Source organism: Emys orbicularis, chromosome 19 (genome assembly GCF_028017835.1).
Source record: "Emys orbicularis isolate rEmyOrb1 chromosome 19, rEmyOrb1.hap1, whole genome shotgun sequence".
Lineage (NCBI taxonomy): Eukaryota > Metazoa > Chordata > Testudines > Emydidae > Emys > Emys orbicularis.
The window spans coordinates 15,822,006-15,845,728 of NC_088701.1; the positions used below are offsets into that span (position 1 = coordinate 15,822,006).

A 23,723-nucleotide genomic window follows, 5' to 3' on the forward strand; every position below is an offset into this window, starting at 1 on the left:
GGACTATAAGGTGGATAGAAAGCTGGCTAGATCGTCGGGCTCAACGGGTAGTGATCAATGGCTCCAGGTGTAGTTGGCAGCCAGTATCAAGTGGAGTGCCCCAAGGGTCGGTCCTGGGGCCGGTTTTGTTCAATATCTTCATTAATGATCTGGAGGATGGCGTGGATTGCACCCTCAGCAAGTCTGTAGATGACACTAAACTGGGAGGACTGGTAGATATGCTGGAAGGTAGGGATAGGATACAGAGGGAGCGAGACAAATCAGAGGACTGGGCCAAAAGAAATTTGATAAGGTTCAACAAGGACAAGTGTAGAGTCCTGCACTTAGGACCGAAGAATCCCATGCACTGCTCCAGACTAGGGACAGAGTGGCTAGGCAGCAGTTCTGCAGAAAAGGATCTAGGGGTTACAGTAAACGAAAACCTGGATATGAGTCAACAGTGTGCCCTTGTTGCCAAGAAAAATTGGAAAGAGTCCAGCGGAGGGCAACAAAAATGATTAGGGGGCTGAAGCATATGACTTATGAGGAGAGGCTGAGGGAACTGCGATTGTTTAGTCTGCAGAAGAGAAGAATGAGGGGGGATTTGATAGCTGCTTTCAACTACCTGAAAGGAGGTTCCAAAGAGGATGGACTAGACTGTTCTCAGTGGTACCAGATGACAGAACAAGGAGTAATGGTCTCAAGTTTCAGAGGGGATATTAGGAAAACTTTTTCACTAGGAGGGCAGTGAAGCACTGGAATGGGTTACTAGGGAGGTGGTGGAATCTCCTTCCTTAGATGTTTTTAAGTTCAGGCTTGACAGCCCTGGCTGGGATGATTTAGTTGGGGATTGGTCCTGCTTTGAACAGGGAGTTGGACTACATGACCTCCTGAGGTCCCTTCCAACCCTGATATTTTATGAATATACTGATAATATTACTAGATGAGTTTGGTATGGATGGGGCTAAGTTAGGAACATCCTTAAAGATGAAGACAAGAAACCTGTATGTGATGCACAGGTGAAGGTGGTGTCAACGTGAGGAATCAACAAGAGCTGATATCGTCAGAGCAACAAGCCAAGACGATCATTTTAGCAGCAGCTCCTCATGGAAGCAGGCAGCAGCAGTTAAGGGCAGAAGAGGGAGACTGCAGTTGTCAAGACATGAATGATGAGGGCTTGAGTGAAAGTTTTGGCTGTGTGGACAGAGGTCATATTTTAAAGATGTGCAAGAAAACAGCAATATTTAAAAAAAGAACTGAATTCATGGGTGGAGGGTATAATAGGCCAGGGAAGCTCTGCATGCCAGCCCGGGCTGCCGGACTCCTGGTTGCAGGGTTTGGCAGCGAAGTTTTTGCTTTATTATGCCCCATGCAGGTTCCAGGGCGCCTGAGGAGGCACATACCACCTCCTCAGCTGCTCTGGAACTTGCATGGGGCATATCAGACACTTTTCCCCTGGGCGGGTTGGGTCCGGGGAGGGGGAAGCACGGCACAGCTTCGGCCAACCCAAGGCTTTGGGGGGCGGGGGAGAGAAGAGGGTCTCCACCCACCACCCAAGGCTTGGGGGGGGGGCCCTCCATCCACCACCCATGACTGAATGTGTGGGTCCAGTGACAGGGCAGAGTCAAAAGCTTACACCCAGGTTATGGGCCTGAGTGCCTGGGAGGAAGGGGGAATGTGGAGGGCTTGAAAGGAAAGATCAAGAACTGAGTTTTGGCCATGTTAAGGTTAAGATGATGACTGGACTTCCATGAAGAGATGTCAGAAAAACAGGTTGAGATACTAGACTGGATAAAAAGAGATAATATATCAGTGGAGAGGTAAGATTGTGAGTCATGAGCATAAAGATCATAACTAAAACCATGTTTGCAGATAGAATGCCTAGAGTGTTGAGGGAGAAAAAGAGAAAGCCCTAGGAGGAAGCCTTGAGGGACACAACAGCAGAAGAAAATATGAACGAGCAGTCTGAGGAAAAAAGAACCATGAGAAGACAGAATCATGAAAAGCCAACAAAGGGGAAAATTTCCAGACGTAAGGAGTGGTTGATGGTGTCTAAAGCTGCCGAGAGGTCAAGGAGGATAAAGAAAGAGTACAGAAACTGAGTTTTGGCCATGGAAAGGTCATTAGAGACTTTACTGTGCAATTTCAGTGAAGTGCAGAGGGCAGAAGCCAGTTTGGAGGGTCAACAACAGAACTGGAAGAAAAACTCCAAACAGCAGTTGCAGATAGAATGTTTAATGAGTTTGGAGATGAAGGTGAGAAGAGAGATTGGACCATGGTCTGAGGGGGAAGATAAGGAGGCCTAAACATGCTTGCATTGTAAGGGAAAAGGAATGCGATGAAAGAGAGGATGATAAGAGTGAGAAAAGGGTGAGAGCAGATGTAAGGGAGGTTAGAAGACAAGAGCGGATGGGGCACTTGGGCAGGAAGAGGAGAGGAGGCAGGAAGTCTTGGTGCCAATGATGGGGAAGGAGGAGTGTGTACTAAGGGCAAGAGGAGGAAGGGAAGTGTAGTGTAGTGGGAGGATCACACTAGATCTTTGAACAAATGAACAAAATCCTGTGGGGGTCACACAGCTTCTTCGCTGCCTATGGAACCTACAAGTTAATAACTCACTCTAAGGAAGCGTCTCTTAACACTTAGTCCCAGATCCCGTTCACAGCTCCTTGTTCTTAAGACTATTACCTTCTCCAACAGTTTGGTGGCCTCCATCTTCTCTCTACCTCATAGTTTCACAACTCAGCCATGTCCCCTATTTCAGTTTTAGAAGCATAAATCAATTCTTTTCCCGACCTATCCTCAATTATAAACACCCCACTCCCTGCCACCCTAGAGATCTTTTCTGCTCTCTGTATCTTTTTTAATTCCTTGATAGCCCCCCTGTAAAATGGCATGCAGAACAGTGCACACTGTGCAAGGGGGAATCGCATAGCGCTATAGTAAGAACACAACTGGGCCCAAAGGATTCATTGCAGCATTCCACTTCTCACCTCCTTCCTACCACCAAGCATGTAGCCTCACCCCCCAGCAGTCTCCGGCCTCTTAACCATAGATATTTAAATGCCAATATCCACTATTAACTCATCTGAGAGAATATCAGGAAGATAGGTCTGTCTTGTCTTTTCATTGCATAAAGGCAAGAGGGGCCTAAACGGCTATCAAATTATTAGTATCCACAGTTCTCAAGAAACTAACTGTTAATCTGGATTCAGTTACATTTAAGGATTGTTATAATAAGTAACATCTGAACCAACCACATGCAGTTCTGAAGTGGTGCAATGATTACAGTACATTCGTTTGGCAGGCCGAAATTCATAGTCATATACCTTATTGTAGATGTAACAATTTGTAAACATTGTATTAAAGTCCTGGATACATTCTTGAGCATTCCAGTAGTAGTTATTCTCCAAACGTTTCCTTATTGTTCCCATGTCCATAGGAGTTTTAATAATCTTATAATAATCCTGTGGAAATCAGAGAGAGAAATATCAGTTTAGAACCTGGAAAAATCCAACAGTGCTGGTACATAAAGTGCATATTTACAGGTACTATTATAGGATAAATGCAAAGCTTTGATAAGCTTTTTCATGCCTCTTACTTCTAATCACTGAACTTTACTGATTACTCTAACCCAGGGATGCTCAACCTATGACCCACGGGCCATAAACAGCCCACTAGATTTCATAAGGCCCGTGGCCTGCTTCAACACAATATACTAACGGCTGATTCATTAGAGTTTTGTCGTCATATTTACATCATTTTCGTTTAAACAAGGATGTAAAATCTGTTTGGCCCACACAAGGTTGTGTGTAGGTTTATGTGGCCCTCCTGTGTTATAAGGTTAGGCACCACTGCTCTAACCAAACCCGTGGGGAGCTTTCAAATGAAAACTATACTCAGAACTCCTATCTATCACAAAGAGTTCTTGCCTCAGCCACCATCAATCACTTTACAGTAACTTAGGCCGGGTCAACACTACAAAGTTAGGCTGATGTATATCATCTTGGGTTGATCTATTTGTGCATAAAATGGTATTTGGCGAACGTAAGCGCCCCATTGCGGTGATGCAGTAAAACCACCTCCCTAAATTGCACTGAGCCATGGTCGATCTACTGAGGTTGACAGTGAGTGTAGATGCTGCATGACATATGTCATAGACTTTAAGGTCAGGGGATGGTCATGATCATCTAGTCTGACCTCCTGCACATTGCAGGCCACAGTACCTTACCCATCCACTCCTGAAATAAACCCCATAACTCTGGCTGAGTTACTGAAGTTCTCAAATCATGGTTTTAAGACTTCAAGTTACAGAGAATTCGCCATTTACACTAGTTTAAACCCGTAAGTGACCCGTGCAGCAGAGGAAGGCGAAAACTCCCGGGGTCTCTGCCTGGGGAAAAATTCCTTCCTGACCCCGAATATGAGCATGAACAGCCAGGCAGATACCTGGGAAAGAATTCTCTGTAGAAGCTCAGAGCCCTCCTCATCTAATGTCCCATCTCCAGCCGCTGGGGATTTTTGCTTCTGGCAGTCGCAGATGGGCCACATGCCATTGGAGGCAGTCCCATCATCCCATCCCCTCCGTAAACTTATCAAGCTCAGTCTTGAAGTCAGTTAGGTTTTGGCCCCCACTGCTTCCCTTGGAAGGCTTTTCCAGAATTTCACTCCTCTATGGTTAGGGTTAGAAACCTTCGCCTAATTTCAAGCTTAAACTTGCTGATGGCCAGTTTACATCCATTCGTTTTTGTGTCCACATTGGTGCTAAAATAACTCCTCTCCCCTCGGGTATTTATCCCTCTGACGTATTTATAGAGAGCAATCATATCTCCCCATAGCCTTCTTTTGCTTAGGCTAAACAAGGCAAGCTCTTTGAGTCTCCTCTCATAGGTAGGTTTTCGATCCTCCAGCAGTTGTCACACAATGACCAACAGTGACTGCTCTTGGTCACATTTGTGAACTCCACTGCCCAAGCATCAAGATCGGAAGATACTCCCTTACCCGTTAAAATCTCCACATATTTTTTAAAATGCCAGAGATCCTAGAAATCCGTTTGCCACCGAAAAACGTGGAATTTGCATTTTTACAGAGAATCTTTAGTTTTCACATTTCTAAAAACATATACTATGGAACTCCGATTATCCAATCTAGTTGGGATTGGGGCCAGAGTAACGGAATTTTTGATTATCCAATCAGCAGAATAGGCGGGGCTCGGGTTGCCAGCCCCAGGCGGCGGGGCTTGGTCTGTCAGCCCAAAAATTCTAAATATATCAATAAAACATTGGTGTTCAACTGATACCTATATATATTATGGCTAGGGAAACTAAAGTTCAGCATTTCATTTTAATTACAGAAAAACTACAGGGCTTTGGAGCTGTGCTCCGGTTCCGCTCCAGCTCCAGGCAAAAACCTGCAGTTCCACTGTTCCGGAGCTGCTCTGGGCTCCGCTCCAAAGCCCTGGATTTTTATGTTTTTATCATCAGATAATTTTGAGTTATCACAGAAAACTATGATTCCTGCTGATAGCCCACCTCAGTAAGCACATCTAGAAGCTCTCCTTTGTTGTGTGCAACTGCCCAACCAACCATGCCGGCTCTGTATACTAGACACTTTCCTGCTTGGAGTAGACAGGAGGTATTGGATCTACTGGGCCTGAGGGGAGAAGAGGCTGTACAGGCACAGCTGTGGACCAGCCACAGAAATGTGGACAGCTACGAAATGATTGCACAGGTGATGCAGATGAAGGAGTACAACAGGGATCAGCAGCAGTGACGTGTGAAACTGAAGGTATCGTGGAAGGCATACCACAAGGCCAGACCAGTTGCCTTTACACCAAGCTGCATGACATACTTGGCAGAAACCCCACCAGCCACCTGGATACCTCTGAGGAGCCCAAGGCAGAGAACCCTGCCTTAAACAGCAAGGAGGAGAAGTACTGGGGGGAGAGGGGTCCAGCTATGCCACAAACCAGGACCAGTTTGAGACTCTACCTCAGTTTAGCCAGTGTCACCAGCTGAGCATGAATGAGCCCAATCCAGGGTACGGAACTTCAGGTAAGCGTGTGCATACATTTTCCCTTACAATATGTAAATGTAAAGATGATGCCTGGACCAACCCTGAGATAGCAGGAGAAAGGTATTGACTTTCCATTGTTTTACTCGTTCAAGAGGAGGTAGTGGTACAACCAACAGAGGGAGAGTTATTTGCTTTTCGTTCCCAGGCAGAGTTAGGCGCAGGTTAGGAGCCCATGCAGGAGCAGTTTATGTCCATAAGGACATATCTTTTGTATCCTCCTGAGGGTACTCTGCAATCCTCTCCTCAAAAGATTTAGGGATTTTATTTCTTCCTCTCATGGCACTCCATGAAGGCTGCAACAGTGCCTTCTGAAGTCAACGAGCTAGCGGCATATGGGCTTGGGCAGTTTTGGGATGCCAGCAGCAGCTGTGCTCTCTGGGCCCGTTTTACCCTAAGGTTGACTGTGTGCTGTGTGAAGAAGTACTTATTTTTGTTTGTTTTAAACCTCCTGCCTATTAATTTCACTGGGTGCCCCCTGGCTCTTGTGTTAGCCATATTCCCTTTCTCCACACTATTCATGATTTTATAAACCTCTATCATATCCCCCTTAGTAATCTCTTTTCCAAGCTGAAAAGTCTCAGTCTTTTTAATCTCTCCTCACATGGAAGCTCTTCCATAACCTTAATCATTTTTGTTGTCCTTTTTTGTACCTTTTCCAATACTAAGCATCTTTTTTGAGATGGGGCAACCAATTCACATGCAGTATTCAAGGTGTGGGTGCACCATGGATTTATATAGTGACATAATGATATTTTCTGTCTTATTATCTATCGCTTTCTTAATGGTTCCTAACATTGTTAGCTTTTTTGACTGCGGATGCATATTGAGCGGCATTTTCAGAGAACTCTACACAACTCCAAGATCTCTTTCCAGAGTGGTAACAGGTTCTAAATTAGCTATCATTTTGTGTGTATAGTTGGGATTGTGTTTTCCAATGTGCATTATTTTGCAATTTATCAACCATTTTCTTGCCTAGTCACCCAGTTTTCTGAGATCCCCTTCTAACTCTTCACAGTCTGTTTTGCACTTAACTATCTTGAGTAATTTTGTATCGTCTGCAAATTTTGCCAACTCACTGTTCACCCCTTTTTCCAGAACATTTATGAATATGATGAACAGCACTGTTCTCAGTACCGTTTCCTGGAGGATACCACTATTTACCTCTCTCCATTCTGAAAAGTGACCATTTATTCCTACCCTTTGTTTCCTGTCTTTTAACCAGTCCTTGATCCATGGAAGGACCTTTCCTCTTATCCCATGACGGCTTACTTTGCTCAGGGACCAGGTCAAAAGCTTTCTGAAAGTCTAAGTACAGTATATCCACTGGATTATCCTTGTCACGTGCTTGTTGTCTCCCTCAAAGAATCTAATAGGTTGGTGAGGCATGATTTCCCTTTACAAAAGCAGTGTTGACTCTTCCCCAACAAACTGTGTTCATCTATACGTCTGATAATTCTGTGTTTTGCTATAGTTTCATCCAATTTGCCTGCCACTGAAAGTTAGGCTTATTGGCCTATAATTGCTAGGATCACCTCTGGAGCTTTTTTTAAAAATTGGTGTCACAATTTATCCTCCAGGCATCTGGTACAGAAGCTGATCTAAATGATAGGGTAGTTTTGCAATTTCATATTTGAATTCCTTCAGAATTCTTGGGTGAATACCATCTGGTCCTGGTGACTTATTAGTTTCATTTATCAATTTGTTCAAAAATCTCCTCTACTGACAACTCAATCTGTGACAGTTCCTCAGATCTGTCACCTAAGAAGAGTGGCTCAGTTATGAGAAACTACTTCACATCCTCTGCAAAGACTGATGCAAAGATTTGTTTAGTTTCTCCACAATGGCCTAATCTTTTTTGAATGCCCCGTTAGCATGTTGATCGTCCGGCGAACCCACTGATTGTTTGGCAAGCTTCCTGCTTCTAATGGATGTACTTAAAAAAAAAATTGCTGTTTGTTTTTAAGACTTTGGTTAGTTGGTCTTCAAATTCTTTTTTGGCCTGCCTAATTATATTTTTACACTTGACTTGCCACAATTTATGCTCCTTTCCATTTTCCTCAGTAAGACTTAACTTCCACTTTTTAAAGGATGCCTTTTTGCTTCTCACTGCTTCTTTTACTTTGTTGTTTAGCCATGGTGGCACTTTTTTGGTCCTTTTACAATGTTTTTAATTTGGGGTATACATTTAATGTGAGCCTCTATTATGGTGTTTAAAAAAAAAATCCATGCAGCTTGCAGGCATTTCACTTTTGACTGTGCCTTTTAATTTCCATTTAACTAGCTTCCTAATTTATGTATAGTTCACCTTCCTGAAGTTAAATGCTACTATGGTGGGGCTTCTTTGCTGTCCTCCCTCCTCCCCCCCCCCCCCCATGTTAAATTTAATTATATTATGGTTGCAATTACCAAGCGATTCAGCAATATTCACCTCTTGGAACAGATCCTGTGCTCTGCTTAGGACTAAATCAAGAACTGCCTTTCCCCTTGTGGGTTCTAGGACTAGCTGTTCCAAGGAGGAGTTATTGAATGGTGTCTAGAAACTTTATCTTCGCATACCATCCTTAGGTGACATGGATCCATTAATATGGGGATAGTTGAAATCCTGCATTATTATTGAGATTTCTATTTTTTACAGCCTCTCTAATCTCCCTGAGCATTTCACAATCACCATCTTGGTCAGGTGGTCGGTAATATATTTCTACTGCTATATTCACAGGGCGCTCTCTCCAGAAGAGCTCTCAATGGCTTCCCCAACCATTCTGTGCTCTTTTAGTATAGGCAGATGGCATATTTTACAACCCTTCGTCCCTCCCTGCCTGTGAAGATGTTATGTGAGCCACAGGACTCTGGCAGACAGTTAAGGAGTGACCATGGAGGCACAAGAGGCTTCAAAATGTCTGTAAGCCAATTAAGTAGGTTTACATTTAAAAATCTTCCCTTATAAAATTACTGAATATTACTGAACAGCACTGGAGGCCACAACAAACCTAGCTGCAGGCAGCCTGTAGGCTGTATGAGTACCAAGGCACTCCACTAAGGCCATGAGTATTTTAGCTTCCATCAAGGTCTATGCGAACTAATACAAAATAGCACAGATGAAGCAAGTGACTACACAGAACACAGAACAGTATTCTGAGTGGCAGGGAAGAGTGAAGTCCAAGGTGGCAAATACCTTGGCTCATCTTCTTAATGATTCCTGCTGCTTGACAGCCAGAGAGATGAATTAACTAGTCTGGACTGGGGGACAGGAGGGAATAGTATCCTAACATATTAAACAACTCAAAATATTTATTCCTAATGCATTTTCTGTCTATAAACCAGAAGGGATATTATTCCTAATTATAAATACCCTCCCCTCCACAAAATTTGAAGACTGGCTGGATCATTGAGAGTGTACCCCTCCCGGTGTCCATCTCCAAAAACCACTGATTTGGTGATTTCAGTAGGAGGGAGAAAATACCCAAGATACAAAGGACTTCATATTCTTCATAGACATTGTGGCATTACGCCCCATATACTTCATAGAGATATTGTTATATAGGATATGATTATGGCATACCTATAATGTATTTTATACAAGGTAAGACATGTGAGAGATCATTGGAAAGGTTATGATTCAGTGAATAGGATTATCCTATTTGTATGCATGTATCATTTTGGTATCTAAAGTTAGGAATACTGTCTATGCATCAATTACAAATGTGTTTACACCTGGGGAATGCCCACTAGGCAGAATGCAATCAGTTTAGATGTCTCACTGGGAAGAACAATAGGTCTTAGAAAATGCTGATCACCCACTGAGAAGCCTTCCAGGGGACGATGCAAACAGACTCTGGGTTATGGCTGCAGGGACCTGTGACCAAGTCACCTGGTACTGAACTCCATAATAATACTAGTGTTTTTCCACTGACCGGGTTTGAGGATCAAACTGGTAGACAAAGGATTCCTGCCATATGCAAAAGCTATTTAAGGCAGGGGAGTGACATCATTGTGCTTCGTTCTTCTTTGACTCCCTGTCCAAGGAAGAGGACTACTGGAAACACCTGAGAACAAGACTGGACTAGGGGAGAAGGGCTGAGCCCAGGCTAGAGAGTGTCTGGCCTGTGAAAGGAATATCTGGAGTTTTAAGCTGCAAGCAAGTGCAGCTTACCTTCAAGAATCTCGGCAATCTGCCTAAAACAACATTTGGGGTGAGAATTTGCTACTTATAACCAGTTTCTTTGGTTTATTAAGCTTAGATTGTGTGTTTGTTTTATTTGCTAGGTAATCTGCTTTGAACGGTTTGCTAGCCCTTATAATCACTTAAAATCTATCTTTTGTAGTTAATAAACTTGTTTTGTCTAAAACCAGTGTGTGGGGAAATCATAATTTGGGGCAAAAAGCTGTGTATATCCCTCTCCACATTGAGCGAGGGGGCGAATTTCATGAGCTTACACTGTACAGGTTCTCTGTGCCACGCAAGACGGTACAATTGTGTGGTTACCCTCTTGAGGGGGGTGTGCACTTGAGTACTGAGCAATTCCTTAGCTGTGCCTTCCCATACACAGTTGATCTTCAGCATCTGTGTGTACAGCTGAAGCTGGGTGTGTCCCTACCTGTATGTGTGCTGGTCAAGTGCAGTCTGAAGCCCAAGGGAGGGCTTGGCTGGCTTGCCTTACCAATACAGTGTAAATGGAGCCCAGGCTGGAGGGTCAGGTGGACTCAGTGGTACCCCAGTTCCAGGCAGCACCCCAAAGTGGGGGGAACCTGTCACAGACATGTAATGTGTAATTTGAGAAGAAGCAGCAGCAGATTTCTCAATCTGTACTTACAGGGAGGTTTAGCTTGACAGCGTCCACAGGATGATGGAAAGGCCACGCAAACTGGTGTTTCCATAGTGTCTTGAGCACCACTTTGAGTAGATACTGCAGTTGGTTGGTCTGTCGTTTGGGCTTGTTAGGGTTGGAGGTCTCTGGTGGAGGGGGGTTAGTGCCTACAATATTGCCTTGTTGGGGTTGGGTCTGTGCCTGTGTTGTAGACATTTGTGTAGTTTCTAGTCCATCCCCCATTACTGGTAAATTTCTCAGTCTTGTCCCAGGGCCGCTCTCCACAGACATGCTATTGATCCCATCGCATTCCTCACCAGGCACTCTGTAAGACAAATGCAACAGAATTAACTGCAGGTCAGTTAAAACTGACAGTTTTCATTAGTAACTACATATTGCTTAAGTACAAACCAGGAAATCACTGCATACTTCAAATTTACTGAGAATACTGGATATACTTCCAACAGCCTGCAACCTTCGCAGGATAGTTCAGTAAAAGCCTTCTGTTGTTCAGTAGCATGTATTAGCCAAATGATTGGACATATTCCTAGATCCCAAGGCTGAAAAGGATATCCCGGGTAAGTCAGTTGACTCTAGTTCCCCTCTTTTCGCACCTAGCCATTTTCTTCTGTCTCCTTACAGGATATATCTTATTTTTGTATTTGCCCATGTTAGAGTAAGTTTTTTCAACAAGGAGCCCAGAAAGGAATAGAATACCTCAATAGGAGTAGTCTTATTAATGCTGTGTAGGGAAGAATTGCCTCCTCCCTGGTATCACAAATGAGAACCAAATTAGCATGGCATTGTTAGCTGCGACAGTTAACGTTTCATTGCCTTTGCCACTTAAAGCCTTTCATTTTCTATGAAGAGCAAGAACCTTAATGATCAGATTTAAGCCCCTCACTATAAGAGTTCTTCTAATTTCTGAGACGAGGCTGTGTTGGGTCAGGGTTAGCTAACACATTACTTAACCGCAACCAACCACAATGTTTACTGAAGTGTAGATGCTGATTAACACCTTTATATCTCAACAAGTTATACTGAAAATGTCATGGTTAGGTAGGAAGTAGCTAACATGTCAGCTAACCCAAATAGAACTCAAACTTTTCCTAATTTAGGCAAACCATATGAGACTCATAGCTAACAATTTCTAGGAAGTGTTTCAATCATATTATTCAGCAGTGACTAATCATTGGAATCTGCTTCGGTGTGTCTTCTTTGCTAATTCTTATAGTTTAACATTGAGAAACACTGATAGTTCAAACTTGAGACGAGACGTACAGAAATATTGATTAGAGCAGATATTGATATCAGACTATTTTTATCTCATCAAAATATGAGTCTCTCAAAATGTAAGTTTCTCTCATTATTCACCAAAACTGCTTTCATGTAACACCAAAGGAAGCTGACAGAGAAAGCCTTGGTCTTAAACAACTGTATTACATCCCAACCAGTTATGTGCTTAATCTGTTGGACTAGAAGTACTGACCTGTTCCTAGAGCGCCTCTCCTACCCTCTAGAACCTTGGAAAGCAACACCAGCCTATACCGCCACATCTCTCAGATGCACAAAGCAGTGTTGGCATCTCTTCCCTGAACCACTCATGCTAGATCAAAATCCAGCTATAGCAAGATGTTACAACAAAGTGTCAGCTGACCATGCTATTGGGTCTCTTCTACATGCAGTCAAGCACCTCATCCAACACCAGGCCACGGACAGGGGTGAAAGTAGGCCAGTACGGCATACCGGTAAGAAGCCCGTACACAGTCAACGTTAAAGCGCTGCCGCAGCAAAGCATTAAATTGCTCCTGAGGGTCCTTAAAGTGCTACTGCGGTGGCGGCCGGAGCCCCAGGCCCTATTAAATCGCCGCCAGAGCCCCAGGTGGTGCGTGCAGGCAAGGCAGTGCAGATGGGCTCCAGTCCCGCCCCTTCCGCTCGAGGCCTGGAGTAAGTGTTCCATATTACTTTCATCCCTGACCACGGATGACAGTAATGACAGGGTGGGTGAGGTAGTATCTTTTATTGGACCGACTTCCGTTGGTGAAAGAGACAAGCTTTTGTCTCACAGAGCTCTTCTTCAGTTCTGGGAAAGGTACTCAATGTCACAACTAAATGCAAGGTAGAACAGACTTAAGCATAAAAGAGTTAACACACATTGCAAGAGACCATTGAAGGTGAAATGGACAGTTAAAAACTTTGCACTCATAGGATAAAGGCAGGTGAGTGGGTTACAAATTGTTGTAATGAGCCATAAATCCAGTGTCTTTATTAAATCCATGATTTTTAGGGTCTAACAAAGTTATGAATTTAACTATCAAAAGACAAGCTTGGGAGCTATTATGCAGGTTTCCTTTGAGAAAAAGGACTAAGATATCAGATATGGAGTGACCATTTTATGAAAAGTGTTCACCCACAGGCGTTTTTGTTTTATCATTTTTCTGTGCGAGTTCATTTGAGAATGTAGTGATGATTAGTTTGTTTCACCCACATAGATACTGGGGCATTTAATGCACTGGATGAGGTACACCACATGATAAGCATGTGTAGGACCCATGGATCTTGAAAGGTGTGTTGTGAGGGGTACTGATCATTGTAGTAGCGGAGGTATGTCTACAGGTTTTGCATCTGTTACGACAGGGTCTGGTGCCACTTTGAGTTGGTGCGTCCTGTTCTGAGGGTAGCTTGCTTTTGATTTGCTTGAAGAAGTTGTGGGGGGTGTATGAAGGCCAGAAGAGGGGATTTAGGAAAGATTTATTTCAAGATGTGGTCCACATCAAGTATGTTGTTTAATGATACCCCCTACAGACTGCAGTGTGGGGTGGTAGTGACAAGTAGGGGAGTGCAGTGTCGTCGTCCCCCAACCCCGTACTGAAGCAAGTCCTTTTAGGGTAATTGGGCAGCCCATTCCATGATGTGATCTACTTCTCTGGTGGAGTGTACTTGTTTGGTGAACATGGTTTTAAGTGTGTTACGGTGTGTATCCCAGACTTTCTCCTAGAAACATTCTATGGTAGCTGAGTGCCTGGCTGTAGATAACATTTTTGGGGTGTTTGGGGTGGTTACTGGATCTGTGAAGGTAAGTGTAGTGATCTGTGAGTTTCTTGTATATAGTTATCTTCAGCTGATCGTGGAGTCTAGGAAGTTGATACTGGTGTGAGAGTTTTAGCTCTGGTCTACGCTACAGAGTTAGGTCGACATAAGCTGCCTTTCGTCATCCTAATAATGTCAGTATCTACACTGCAAGATCCCTCCCGCTAACTTATCCCGCCTGCTACGTTAACTTAGCTCCACCTCCATGAGAGGTGTAGTGATTAAGTCAATGTAGTTAGGTCGACGTAACAGCAGTATAGACAATGCATTCCTTACATCAACTTAACTGGCCTCCAGGAGGTGTCTCACAATGCTCCATTGTGACCACTCTGGTCACAGTCTTCAACTCCTCTGCCCAGTGGTCAGGTATAATGGAAAAAGCCCCTCCCCTATTAAAGGACCACTAATTTTGAATTTCCATTTCCTGTTTGCTTGGTGTGGAGAGCTTGCCTGCCCAGCTAAGCATGCCAGTTCCACACTCCAAATGCGCTCCTGCCTGGATTACACAGGAGGTGGTGGATCTCCTGGGTTTGTGGGGAGAAGGGGCTGTCCAGACACATTTCAGCTCCAGCCATAGAAATGTGAACATCTATGAGCAGATCTCTTGGGGCATAGTGCAGAATGGCTACCAGAGGACCTGCAGCAGTGCCGTGTGAAAGCCAAGGAGCTGCGGCAGGCATACTAGAAGACAAAGAAGGCAAGCAGTTGCTCTGGTCCAGCGCCACAAACATGCCGCTTTTACAAGGAGCTGCATGCTATATTTGGCAGCGACCACACAACCACCCCCAACAGCTGTGCGAATACCTTGGATAAGTCAGAGTCATGGGCCAACATAGGCAACACTGAGATGACTGTGTTGCACAAGGAAGAGAGACAGGCAAATAAGGGATCCATTGTCCCAGAGAGCCAGGAGCTATTTGTAACCCCAGAGCAGTTCAGCCAGTCACAGCAGTCCAGCATGGGTGAGCATGATGCAGGGAAGGAACCTCTCGTAAGTATGCAGTTCACAATATTGTGGGGGCACATTTTATTTGCTATTTTTTCTTGAAATAACCAGTGCAGGTACAGTGGCTATCTGCTTCTAATTGCCTGGCACAGATAGCCAGAGGGCGCCCTGCAAAAAAAGATTATTTATGCACACCGAGATGTCCTGTGAATCCTCCACAGAAATAAGAACATTACCTACCTTTCGTAACTGTTGTTCTTCGAGATGTGTTGCTCATGTCCATTCCGGGAGCGCGCACTCCGTGTGCACAGTTGCCAGAGATTTTTTCCCCCTAGTGGTATCTGTAGGGCCAGCTCTGGCAACTCCTGGAGGCCAGCACTTATGCACCGATATAAGTGGCGCCACCGGCCCTGCACCGTTTCAGTTCCTTTTTGCTGTGAACTCCTATGGCGGGACAGGTGGGCAGGTCATGGAATGGACACGAGCAACAGCTCGAAGAACAACAGTTACGAAAGGTAAGTAACCGTCCTTTCTTCTTCGAGTGCTTGCGCATGTCGATTCCATTCTGGGAGACACACAAGCAGAAGTCCTGGAGGTGGGTTAGGAGTTTAAGGTCGTGTCCACTGCAGCACAGCCCTCCTGAAACTAGCATCATCTTTTGCCTGTTGGGTGATCGCATAGTGGGATTCGAATGTGTGGACCGAGGACCATGTCACTGCCTTGCAGATGTCCTGTATTGGTATATGTGCCAGAAACGCAGCTGAAGATGCTTGAGCCCTTGTTGAGTGGGCCTTCATGATGCCTGCGCCAGACACCACCGCCTGCTCATAGCAGACCCGGATATGGGCCATGATCCATGGCTAGACTGTTTGGACCGTTACTGGGAGGCCTTTCACAAAAAGCCATGTGGATTTGCAGAAAGGTCTTCTCCTGTCTATATAAAAGGCCAAGGCACTTCTAATATCCAGAGAATGCAGATGCCACTCTTCTTCTGTATTATGCGATTTAGGGCAGAAGACTTGTAGGAAGATGTTCTGGTTGTAAAAAAGACACCACCTTGGGGAAAGAGGCTGAGCGGGGGCGCAATCAGACCTTGTCCTTAAAGAATACAATATAGGGAAGCTCCGATGTTAGCACCTGAAGCACCTAGACTCTTTCTAGCAAAGTAATTGCTACCAGGAAGGTGACTTTCAAAGAGAGTAGCAGAGGAGAGCATTTTGCCAATGGCTCGAACAGAGGCCCAGTGAGCTTGGACAAGACCAGGTTTAAATCCCATGGCGATTTAAACGAACCTGCGGGTAGAGCTTCTCCAGACCTTCACTGAATCTGTCATACCCTTGGCAAAGACTGTCCAACCCTGGATTGGAGGATGGAATACCGATATCGCTGTCAAATGCACCTTGATAGAGGCTAGCGACAGACCTTAATGCTTCACATAAAGGAGGTAGTCCAGGATGGACTGTAAGGACACTTGCAGAGGAGGGAAGCCACACTCGGCGGCACAGTAAGTAAAGCATTTTCACTTGACCAGGTAAGTGGCCCTAGTCAAGGGCTTTCTGCTACCTAGCCAAAAAAAACCAAAAAACCAAAGAAACACGGTTACTCACCTTCTCATAACTGTTGTTCTTCGAGATATGTTGCTCAAGTCCATTCCAATTAGGTGTGTGTGCTCCGCATGCACAGTCATTGGAAAGTTTTTCCCCTAGCAGCACCTGTCAGGTCAGCTATAGAGCCCCTGGGAGTGGCGCCTCCATGGCCTCTTCAGTTCCTTTTTGCTGGCTACTCCAACAGAGGATTTGGAATGGACATGAGCAACATCTCAAAAAACAACAGTTACGAGAAGGTGAGTAACCATTTTTTCTTTCGAGTGCTTTCTCATGTCGATTCCAATTAGGTGACTCCCAAGCCCTACCCAGGAGGTGGGGTTGGAGTTACGGAATCTCTGACTGAAACGCCGCTTTGCCGAATGCTGAATCATCTCTGGCATGCTGGGTGATAGCATAATGAGAGGAAAACATGTGAACCAAGGACCACGTCACTGCCCTGCAGATTTCTTGAATTGGGACCTAGGCCAGGAACACCGCCGAGAAGGCCTGTGCCGTTGTGGAATGCACCATTAGTGCCAGGGCTGGAACTTTGGCTAAGTTGTAGCATGTTCGGATGCATGACACGATCTATGACTAAATCCTCTGCGACGAGATCGGGAGTCCTTTCATCCGGTCTGCTACCGCCACGAACAGCTGGTTCGATTTACGGAACAGCTTTTTGCGGTCAATGTAAAAAGGCCAGCGCTCAAATGTCCAGTGAGCGAAGCCTCTGTTCTCAGCTACTTGAGTGAGGCTTAGGGTAAAAGAAAAATGTCCTGGTTGGAACGGAACTGGGACACCACCTTTGGAAGAAATGCTGGATGAGGCCTGAGGTGCACCTTGTCCTTAAAGAAAACAGTGTAGGGAGGGTCGGAGGTGAGGGCTTGAAGCTCCGATACCCTCCTTGCCGAAGTAATGGCGACTAGGAAGACCACCTTCTATGATAGGTATAGCAGCAAGCAAAGCATCAGGGGCTCCAACGTGGGGGGAGGAGGTGTGTGTGAGAAAGGACCAGGCAGAGGTCCCACACCAGGACCGGTTGTCTAACCTGAGGGTACAGCCTTTCCAGACCTCTCAGGAAATGTCCAACCATGGGGTTGGCAAAAACGGAACACCCAGCTGCTCCTGGCTGGAAGGCAGAAATGGTTGCCAAGTGCACCTTGATGGACGATGCCACCAGACCTTGCTGTTTTAAGTGCAATAGATAGTCCAGGATGAGAGATATGGGCACCTGCAGCTGAGGTGTGCGGCCCTGAGGGCACCAGATTGCAAATCTTTTCCACTTGACCAGGTAGGTGGCCCTGGTGGAGGGCTTCTGCTACCAAACAAGACCTCCCTAACAGGCTCTGAGCACGAGTTCCATGGGGTTTAGCCATGAAGCCATGTGCTGAAGGGACTGGAGGTTGGGGTAATGAAGGCAACCGTGGTCTTGGGTGATCAGGTCCGGGACCAGGGTCAGTGCGATGAGGCGTCCACCAACAGCTCCAGGAGTGTGGTGTACCAGTGTTGGTGAGGCCATGCCAATGCCACCAGTATGACCACCGCCTTGTCCCTGCAGATCTTGAGCAGGACCTTGTGCACGAGTGGGAACGGTGGAAATGCCTACAGCAGATGTTCCGTCCAGGGGAGGAGAAATGCATCTGCAAGCGAGCCCAGGCTATGATTCTGGAAGGAGCAGAGTCACAGGCACTTTGTTGCCTCATGTGGCAAACAGGTCAAGTGATCTTGTGCATAAAAAGGTTGGAGACCACTGGTCTATACGGTCTTGCCTTTGACAATCGGTAAGAAATGGGAGCAGGTGTTTCGAACAGCTCATAGCGCTAAAAGATTTATATGAAGATTGGATTCCACCGGCCCTGGACAGAACGTGAGTTTAGTATGCACCCCAACCCCGGATGGATGCATCTGTGGTGATAGTGAGCGTTGGCCGATTCTGTACAAAGGGCACCCCCCTGCAGACACCGTGGATAAATAAGGGAGTCTTATTTGTTCAACATTGTGATGTGCTTGTTTATATTGTGCTTGTGTGGGACAGTTTGTCTGGAGCCAAGTTTGTAGACACCGCATGTGTAACCTTGCATGTCTGACGACGAAGGTCGTGGCAGCCCTGTGGCCTAGAAATTGCAGTCAAGTTCTGGCAGATACTTATGGACTGTTTCACGTTGTGGAGATCAGGTTGGTTAAAATCAGAAATCATTTTCTTGGTAGATAGGTCGTCGCCTAGGGAGACTTGAGATAGAACCCAATAAACTCTAGTTCTTGTACTGGTGTCAGAGTTGATTTTTTTATATTTATTTGAAGGCCTAACCTAGTAAATAGAGTTACTGTCTGTTCGGTGGACTCTAATGCTGCTTGCAGTGTTGGCAGTTTCAGCAGCCAGTCATCCAACTACGGAAATACACCTCTACCCCGATATAACGCAACCCAATATAACACAAATTTGGATATAACATGGTAAAGCAGCGCTCCGGGAGGGCAGGGCTGTGCACTCCGGTGGATCAAAGCAAGTTCGATATAACGCGGTTTCACCTATAACGCAGTAAGATTTTTTGGCTCCCGAGCACAGCGTTATATTGGGGTAGAGGTGTATCATGATTCCTTTTTCTGCGGAGGTAGGCAGCTACAACAGCTAAGACATTTGAAAATACCCAAGGGGAAGTGGATAGGGTAGGACCTTGTCTTGGAAATGTTCCTGCGCTACTGCAAATTGGAGAACCTTCCAATGTGAGGGATGGATGGTTATATGAAAATACACGTCCTGGAGGTCGAGGGCTGAGAACCAATCCCCCCTTTCTAGCACTGGAATTATGATACCTGGTGTGACCATTTTGAATCGCTGTCTCTTCACAAACTTGTTGAGTCGCCGTAGGCAAGGATGGGTCGCCACCTTCCTGGGTTTTTTTCCTGCATGAGAAAGTGGTATGAAGAGAATCCCTTATTTCTATATTCTGTTGGGATGGGTTCTACTGCTCCTAGGTGTAAGAGGTGGCTACATCTTGTTGCAGTAAATGTTCGTGAGAGGGGCCCCTAAAGAGGGACGGGGAGGGAGAGTGGGTAGGGGAATCTGGAGGTAATGGGGATGGAGTAACACTCTGGATAATTTCTAATACCCATCTGTCTGATGTAATAGTTTTCCAGATTGGGTAGAATGGAAGGAAGCAGATAACACTAAACAGGGAGGAGTGGTAGATACGCTGGAGGGTAGGGATAGGATACAGAGGGACCTAGACAAATTAGAGGATTGGGCCAAAAGAAACCTGATGAGGTTCAACAAGGACAAGTGCAGAGTCCTGCACTTAGGACGGAAGAATCCCATGCACTGCTACAGACTAGGGCCCGAATGGCTAGGCATCAGTTCTGCCTAAAAGGACCTAGGGGTTACAGTGGATGAGAAGCTGGATATGAGTCAACAGTGTGCCCTTGTTGCTACGAAGGCTAACAGCATTTTGGGCTGTATAAGTAGGGGCATTGCCATCAGATCAAGGGATGTGATCATTCCCCTCTATTCAACATTGGTGAGGCCTCATCTGGAGTACTGTGTCCAGTTTTGGGCCCCACACTACAAGGAGGATGTGGAAAAATTGGAAAGAGTCCAGCGGAGGGCAACAAAAATGATTAGGAGGCTGGAGCACATGACTTATGAGGAGAGGCTGAGGGAACTGGGATTGCTTAGTCTGCAGAAGAGAAGAATGAGGGGGGATTTGATAGCTGCTTTCAACTACCTGAAAGGGGGTTCCAAAGAGGATGGATCTAGACTGTTCTCAGTGGTACCAGATGACAGAACAAGGAGTAATGGTCTCAAGTTGCAGTGGGAGAGGTTTAGGTTGGATATTAGGAAAAACTTTTTCACTAGGAGGGTGGTGAAGCACTGGGAATGGGTCACCTAGGGAGGTGGTGGAATCTCCTTAGAGGTTTTTAAGGTCAGGCTTGACAAAGCCCTGGCTGGGATGATTTAGTTGGGGATTGGTCCTGCTTTGAGCAGGGGGTTAGACTAGATGACCTCCTGAGGTCCCTTCCAACCTTGATATTCTATGATTCTATTAAGCGATCTCCAAAAAGTTTGAAGATTGTAGATGGTTCCAGCATTGAAAGATGCAGGGTTCACAGGCCCTCCACCAAGGCCTCAAATTTGTTGTCTGGAGGCCGATGGTTGGGATGTAGTATTTGAGGGAGTAGATAGTCCTCCCCTCAATGTTTTCTGTTTCTGCCCCTGGTGGTCATAATATCTGTGGCACTGTGCATAAGGAGGGGGTGGAATCTTCGAGGGGCCTGATAATTTCCTTGTCTTCATTTGGTTCTAGGTGTGTAAATACCCAGGGATCGTAATGCCGCCCTTGAGAGTATGTAGCGACTCGCCTGTTTTGGCCGCAAAGAATTTGGGTCCTTCAAATGGCAGGTCTTTGACCATCAACTGTACTGGTTCAGGGAACCCAGAAAGATGGAGCCAGGAAGCCGTTCTCATAATCACATTGGTGGCTATGGACCTCGCTGCTGTATCTGCCAAATCCAGAGCAGCCTGTAATGCTATCCTGGTTATGAGTTGTCCTTCTGATACAAATGATCTGAATTGCTCTCTCTCTTCCAGAATAAAATCAATAAATTCAAGAGAATTTTGCGTAATTATTATGATCGTACTTAGCTAGTAACACTTCTTAGTTAGCTATTCTCAAGTGTAAGGTCACCAAGGAGTATGCTTTGTGGCCAAAGAGATTGAGCCTCTTCCAATTCTTTTCATATGGCATGTTCCTGGGGGTAGCTGTCGTCTGCCCTGCTCATTGACCGCAAGAAGAGAAATTCAGTTCCCTTCGCAATCATGTAGTATTTTTTTAATTAGACCTCTTGCTGGGGTCTGAGAGATTAACTTCACTGGTACCATAATCACATCATTCATAGGAAGAGAGATTTTGGAGGAAGTAGGTGTGTGCAGTATGTCTATGATGCCATGCTTCCTGGACTTCTTCGAGCGAAATATCCAGTGAACTCACAACTCTCTTACAGAGGTCTTGGAATTGCTTGAAATCATCTCATGTGTTGGGAGGCGGGGACAGGATAGTGTCATCAGGCGAAGATGAGGAGAAGTGAGCCTCAGGTGCGGTGTCCTGGTCAGAGAATTCCTCCTCCTCTTCAGCCCCATTCTGTAGGTTCAGATGGTCCCTGTGCCGTCGATAAGGGTGAATGTGCTCTCTCTCTGGGTGGGCCAATAGGTCTGTATTGTTGCTGCTATAGCGGGTAAGCCGTTCCTGGACTCCAAAACGGCCACTGTGGAAAGAAGGGTATAGGTGGCATCCAGGGGTGCCCACACCAGGGGTGGTACTTCGGGTCAACCAGGTAGCCCTTGTGCGCAAGAACTGATTTGATGGGAGCACTCACAGGAGAGGAATGCTGTGGAGAGTGTAGAACATCATCATCATCGCTCGAAAATGGCAGACCGGAAAGACATGGAGAGGTGGGTTGACTTGGTATTGAGTGTTCCTGAGGTACTGTTGGTACCGAGAATGGCAGACCCTAGCAGCAAGGTGTCAATGGCATTGGTACCACTGGCATCATAGGAATCCGTACCAGATGTTGCAATCTTCTTGTCGGTGCCGTTGTGCGGCCCCATGTGTGTGGTGCCTGTACTAGGTGGTGCCATCATCTGCGGAAGTGCTGAGACTCTCGGTACTGGGTGTTTGATCAGCTCCCCCAGTACTGTAGTATGGGGTTTCAGTTTCTCCTTGCTGTCTGTGTCAGAGCTCGGCCGCTTGGCATCTTTTGTTTTCTTGGCACCAACAGTGCCAGATCATCCTGCTATTTCAGTGATGGGAGGACCTGGTGCAGTTGGTACTGAAGCTGTTTGCCCGTTGGAGGAGCGCCTTTTATTGGCCAACTCATGAGTCAGGGTCGTTGTACTTTTTTTTTTTTTTTTTTTTTTTGCTGCCTTCTTGGCAGTTGGTTGGGAGCCTGGACCATGGAAGAAAGGCCCTGTCAGAGGCTGTTGTTGGAGATCTCTGGCCATGAAGGGTGTGTACCTCGGGCTCAGAAGCAGGGCGGAGACACTTCTCCATGAGGAAGAGTTTAAGTTGAAGGTCTCTCGCCTTCCTGGTGTGGGCTTTGAGGTTGTGGCAGTGCAAGCACTTCTGCGGTATACCTGTCTCACCAAGACAGCAGACACACAGAGTGTCTGTCTGAAACTGGTATTGAAAGTCTGTAAGTAAGGCAGTGTTTGAACCCTGAGGAGGCAGGCATGCCCCTCAGGGAGCATTTTCTCCCTGTAAAGGGAGGTCAGGGGGGAGAAAAACGACTACTCTACAGTGACAGTTGAACGGAAACCTGCAATCCTATGAAGAGAAACAATTTTTATTGGGGGGGGGGGAGAGGACGGAGACAAAAGAATAAAGCTAACTAGTTTAAACTAGGACTGTCAAGCGATTAAAAAATTAATCACGACTAATCACACTGCTAAACAATAATAAAATACCATTTATTTACATATTTTTGGATGTTTTCTACATTTTCAAATATATTGATTTCAATTACAACACAATACGAAGTGTACAGTGTTCACTTTAGATTTTTGATTACAAATATTTGCACTGTAAAAAATAGTATTTTTCAATTCACCCAATACAAGTACTGTAGTGCAATCTCATTATCATGAAAGTTGAACTTACAAATGTAGAATTATGTACAAAAAAGTGCACTCAAAAATAAAACAATGTAAAATTTTAGAACTACAAGTCCGCTCAGTCCTACTTCATTCATGTTCAGCCAATCGCTCAGGCAAACAAGTTTGTTTACATTTGCAGGAGATAATGCTGCCAATGTCGCCTGAAAGTGAGAACAAGCATACTCATGGCACTGTTGTAGCTGGCGTCACAAGTTATTTCCGTGCCAGATGAGCTAAAGATTCGTATGTCCCTTCATGCTTCAACCACCATTCCAGGGGACATGCGTCCATGCTGATGACGGGTTCTGCTTGATAACAATTCAAAGCAGTGCAGACCGACATGTTCATTTTCATTATCGGAGTCAGATGCCACCAGCAGAAGGTTGATTTTCTTTTTTGGTAATTCGGGTTCTGTAGTTTCTGTTTCAGCGTTGCTGTTTTGAGACTTTTGAAAGCATGCTACACACCTCGTCCCGCTCAGATTTTAGAAGGCACTTGAGATTCTTAAACCTTGGGTCGAGTGCTGTAGCTATCGCTAGAAATCTCACATTGATACCTTCTTTGCATTTTGTGAAATGTGCAGCAAAAGTGTTCTTAAA

The 23,723-nt window shown here is 45.4% G+C and overlaps 1 pseudogene; it reads right to left on the bottom strand.

Moving 5' to 3' along the window:
- Window positions 1-23,723, bottom strand: part of LOC135891601 (bromodomain-containing protein 4-like) — a 146,908-nt pseudogene that overhangs the window by 103,847 nt on the left and 19,338 nt on the right.